This window comes from Pyxicephalus adspersus, unplaced genomic scaffold (genome assembly GCF_032062135.1).
Source record: "Pyxicephalus adspersus unplaced genomic scaffold, UCB_Pads_2.0 Sca1568, whole genome shotgun sequence".
NCBI lineage: Eukaryota > Metazoa > Chordata > Amphibia > Anura > Pyxicephalidae > Pyxicephalus > Pyxicephalus adspersus.
This window is the reverse complement of record NW_027318575.1, coordinates 1-5,706: the sequence shown is the minus strand read 5'-3', so window position 1 is coordinate 5,706 and position 5,706 is coordinate 1. Positions and strand designations below refer to the sequence as shown.

General features: G+C 33.6%; 1 long non-coding RNA gene across 1 annotated transcript; it reads right to left on the bottom strand.

The window, feature by feature from the left end:
* Positions 1–1,037: 1,037 nt before the first annotated feature.
* Positions 1,038–3,762, bottom strand: LOC140321242 (uncharacterized). Its single transcript, XR_011918869.1, has 2 exons — positions 3,640–3,762; positions 1,038–1,390 (listed from the first exon to the last, which is right to left on the bottom strand). It is a non-coding gene; the product is annotated as an uncharacterized lncRNA (long non-coding RNA).
* Positions 3,763–5,706: the final 1,944 nt, after the last annotated feature.

The following is a 5,706-nucleotide window of genomic DNA, read 5'->3' as shown; positions in this document are numbered from 1 at the left end:
TAAAGCATTTAAAAACTTAGCTTTGAAGGGTGCCTTTTCTAAGACAAATTTATAATCTGACTTAATAAGTCATGGCTATGCTTGTAATGCCATTAGTATTTCAAATTCTTTATGCAGAATATTATAAATATTATTAGTATTAAACAGGATTTATATATATAGTCAACATATTACGCAGCGCTGTACATTAAATAGGGGTTGCAAATATCTCTACTCTCACATGTACCACGGATGCAAGAGGATGCCAGTTGGCAGTTAATAGATAGGAGATTATTATTATTACACAGTATTTTTATAGCGCCAACATATTACACAGTGCTGTACAAAGTCCATAGTCATGTCCCTAGCTGTCCCTCAAAGGGTCTCACAATCTAATATCCCTCCATATGTCTTTATTACAGTCTAAGGTCAAATTTGGGGGAAAGCCAAATACCGTAACTGTATGTTTCTGGAATGTAACTGGAGTACCCTGTAGAAATCCATACAAACACGGGGGGAACCTGCAAACTCCATGTAGATAGTGGGAGTTAAATTTATCATGGCCCTTCGATTTTGCAGTTGCTGATTTAAATGTCAGTGAGTTGAAAAAAGTGCTGTATTGAAGTGTCCTATTGAAACCGTTGAACTTTTTTTAATATTGTTTCATATTTAAAATATAAAAGATGTCTTTATTTTATTGGCTAATGGTGATGATTTTGTGCATGAGTTGGACTGCAGCATTTTAACATGTAGCTTTAGGGTCTGGCTTCATAAATGTCCTTTGTGTATTGTGATACGATATGCAACATATGGTTCACATTCATTGAAAAGTAAAACAGCTTACCTTCTTTTCTACAAGATCCACAGCTAACTTCTTCACATTGTTGAAGCTGGCCTCACTTGGATGGAGGTGATAGAGTTCACGGCAAAGGCCAATCTGAAGTCTGATTGATGTTTTTCCTTGAATCACTTTCTCCAGTGTCATTTTGTAACACAAAAAGATAGCTCCACAGGATAAAAGACCAAAAAATTCCAACTTGATACAAAAAAAAAAAAAATGCCTAAAAATAGTTTGGGAATCCTGTGTACTAAAAGCAAGCTGAATATGATTTGTTTGCTATAATCTGTGGTTGCAAAAATCCCAGGTGTCTTCGAAAAAAAACAAAGATTTTTTGGAAATAAGTAATTCTTTCATTCTAAAAATTTGATGTATTTATGGTGAATATTATTCAGCAGAGATCCAAATAATTCTGATCCAGGACGTTTACTGTAGCTTTAGTTAACTAATAGAAGTATTCTCAATAGTACATAACTGTTTGAAATCAGTGCTTCCAGTTTTGTCTTTAATTGAGGAACAATATGGAGATATCAAGTATGGTGTCAGGTAGAATCAGCTGATCTGGTTTGCACTCTGTTTAAAGGAAACAAAAACAATGCGAAGTTCAAAATCACATGTAATGATATATTTATAAAAAGTCGTAAAAATCATTGTCACCAAACATTTACCTAAATATGTTATCTTGATGAGAAGGGAATAAGGAACAAGGGTAGGTAAAATGTATATAAACTTCAGCTTTAAAAAACCCAAACAGATCAGTGGTCAAAGGCAATTCAATCCTCCTTTCGGTATTCAAAATGTGTGACACACTGGGAAGCATATTTGAAACCCCTTCTAAGGTGGTAAACGGCACCTTATCTGGTAACTAAATATGATTCTACAATCTCCCATCTATGTTGGAGGTTATGGCTCCCTTCTTCACATTTTGTGATATTGTAAGGGCTCTATTTATAAAACAGGGAATCAGACATTCCCTCGTAGTAATCAATTACTGCCATTGAAACACATGAACCTGGAAGATTCCCTTGAGAGAAAGGAAATGTCTGATTCTCTGTTTTGTAAATATAGCCCTAAAGTGTTAAAGGGATCTAGTATGCTATAATTAGGCTCCTTGCTAAACTAACAGGAGTTCCGACTACACTGAATCTTTTGTTGGATTTTAAATTTTATTTAATATGGAAATTGTGAAATATCCTATAGAATATAGAGTTATGATCTTCCAGTTTTTGGTGTAGGGCATATATTCCCATTGTTTCCGGTATTATAGACAGACTTACCACACAAGTTCAATTTAAAAAAGATGTTTGCTTACAGTAATGATCAAGTTTTACACACAATGGTCTTCTTAGATAGCCTTTTGTAGATGTTCTAGCATTTAGAGCATAGGTTCCCAATAGGAACGGCAGTACGTACGGCAATACGCATGGGGATCCCTCTCCCCGTGTGTTGCCCAGCTCTTCCTTCTCCATTTGATCCACACCCCAGCATTTGCATATGGTTGGCTCAATAGTGCACTGTCATCAGTGGGGGCGGCATGTTTTTTCTGCCACATGCTTTCATTATGACCATGCATGAATGCTGCCTTCCTTGACCCAAGTTGTGCCACATTTCGTGCCTGTCAAACTGATATGTGTTCAGTTATTCGGCTGTGTGCCAGATGTTACCAGCATACCCAAAATGTATTCTATGACTGTTATATGCTGGTTACACAGAAGTTGCACATTAACCCGTGATGGTAAATACAAAATGACTATAATTCTATTTTTTATAGTTATGTAGAAATAAATATTTCTAAGCAGCCCTTTAGAAATATTCACGTTCCCTCAATTCTGCGTGAAAAATATGTACCTATATATTTGGGTAGTAACCTGTCTTTTATCTAAAAATCTGCAGTTTTTGTTCTTGCAGTCAGGGAAATAATTTACAAAAAAAATGAAATGGTAATGTGCACAGACCAAAGGTACATTTTAAACATAAGGATTTTCTTTCTGAAAACCCTATAGCAATATAATAAATTACCAAGTTATTTTTCATGTTAGCTTCAGCTTGTCATCTATTTTAATATGTGTTATATGCATTGCCTTCAGTTAAAGAAATTTATTTGGGAAATATTGGTAAAAAAAAAAAAGAAAAGTTAAAAAAAAAAGGGAATACCTACTTTATGAAATATAATTATTACCTATACTGTGTCATATAATATTCTGCTGGATAATTAAAATGAAAATTAATATTAGTATACTTAAGAAAAACTGTATTGCTTTTGGTTTAAACAGAGTTTTCACATTCATTAAAAGGTTGTGTCTGTGCATGTTTTCTATTGATCTGTAATCCTTTTTAAGTGATAAAGGTAAAAGTGAATAAAAACAACAAAATAGACATAGCAAGTTAATGAATTGCATTTCATAAAGAAAACAATAATACAAATAATGAACAACTGGGCTGCACATGTAAACCATAAAATTGTGAGAAAAAAAAACAGGACATTCATTGGTATCTTACCAATATACATCATACACAAGTATAAAAAGTATAATAAAAGTAAGTAGTAGTAAAAGGCATAATAAACATAGAATACAAATATACGGATTTAGATACAGCTACCAACAAAAATGGAAAGGAAGATGGATTACTAAAAACTTTGTAAAATGAGCATTTCGCATTATGGAATCCTACTGAGTTCTGATGGCAATGTAAAGGGAACATGAAAGGAAGGAGCAGCGACTCAGTTTATAATCAGTGGAAAACACAAATGTAAAAGAAAAAACAACACAACAAAAAAAGAGAGACATTAACCCAGAGCACATAACATGAAATATCCATACCTCTAAACTCATTTTAAAATACTTCTGACAAGTTTCAGGCTTCCCTGGATGATTGTAAGCAGACGTTTTACAGTTTCCTCTCTCAACATCTCAAGTGATTTTTTTTTTCTGTGTACAACTTCACAGACAGGAAATTCAAGAGCAGCTATGTCCTGTTTGCCCCTCCCCTCCTTAGCTGAATGCTTAAAAGTTTTACTGCTTTTCTGATGCAGAGATCAAGTATATATAAAAGTAGGATAGGGGTAGATAAATCCACCAAAACACATAATGGCAACATCAAACTGTTCCAAAAATAAGCTTGTCCATATTTACTAGAAAGTTGCAAAGTAACCCCCTTGCCTCTCCATCTCTCTCATATTAGAAAAATTTGGGGAAAATGAGCACAATGGCCCAGGATAGTTTCAGAGCTGACATTTTTTCAAGCATTTTTGAACAGTTGCCATCAGAGAAGTGCTTTAAAACGCATAAATGTACAGCATTTAAAAACTGCCTGTGCAGGATTTTTTGGGCGTTTTTTTTTTTTTAATGACTAATGCCTAGTTAAAAATCCTGTTTTTTCAATTAGGCTTACATATAAATTAAAAAGAACACAGAAAAAAGCAAATGTGAAAAAATACTGAGTTTTTGTCCATATTAATTTATCAAGTATAATTTTCTAATTTCAAAAATGAACAAAAAGGTAAATGTATGTATGTATGTCATCACTAGGAAACACATGGTGACATTTCAACCAAACTTGCTAGACATTTGACTCAGACTCATGTGAGTGCACTGCTGTGGTATATTTGCGTGTGTGTGTGTGTATTGCTCAGTGACAGTGTGCCATTTGCACACTGTAGCCTGTAATAATGCCTTTGAGAAAATGTAAGACAATTGCTCAAGTGCAATTAAAGGCAAAAAAATGAAAAAAAAAAAAAAATCACTATAGCTTTATTTGATTCCTTTTCATGTACAATATAAAATTGCAATAAATAAATATCCGGGCAATGCCGGGTTATCAGCTTGTTAATAATAAACAGGATTTATATAGTGCTAACATATTACTCAGCACTGTACATTAAAAAGGGGTTGAAAATGACAGACGAATACAGACAGTGACACAGGAGGAGAGGTCCCCGCCCAAAGAGCTTAAAATTATTAATATTATTAATATAAAAAAAGCAGGATTTATATAGTGCCAACATATTACGCAGTGCTGTACAATAAATAGGAGTTGCAAATGTCAGACACCGACAGGTGAGGAGAGGACACTGCCCCGAAGAACTGGCAATTGCATTTCTTTTCTGCACCTAAATTATTGATGACAATTTTAGGAGATGTTAAGGCTATTTATAACGAATTTCACACAATGTAAAATTAGCTGCATCACAAAAACTAGACATGCTAGAGAAAAACAAAAATACTACAAAGCCCACGTAAAATTATATCTGACGTGAATGACATGTTGACCTGTGGTATTTGTAAAGTTAACTGGGGCATCAGTACGGTCCTATAGATACATTTTAGCTCTATTCTTTAGGTAAATTCGCTATAAATATATTGTGTTTGAACAAAACTCATAGGTCTGCCATTGCCCCTATGTTTAGAGTTGAATAAATTATAATTCTGACAAAAATATGGATGTCACCTTAATTTCACCTAATTTGTTATTTCCTATTATGTTATGTGAATCTAAGTGAATATATTCCTGGTAATGTCTCTATTTCTTTACTATTGAAAGAATGGACAACAAATGGGATTCAATGGTTACCCAAAGTGCAAAAATCTTTGGTATGTTCCCATCTACAAGATATGTGAGCTGCCTGATAGTATTACTAATTTTATTTAGGAAGACCCATATACATAGATATTTTTCACATTTTTCAATCATAACTATCAAGAAGTCTTAGTAGGCTGATAGATTTTCTGAAAAGACCAAAATATGTGGGAGATATTAATTTGAACAAAGCCATTCTGTCACATCAGGAATAATGTTCACGCTAAAAGTAATTGTATTATGGTAAATATAGGGATACTTCAATTTATATAACTGCTTAAAATCAGCAGGGATATGGGTTTAAAATTGTT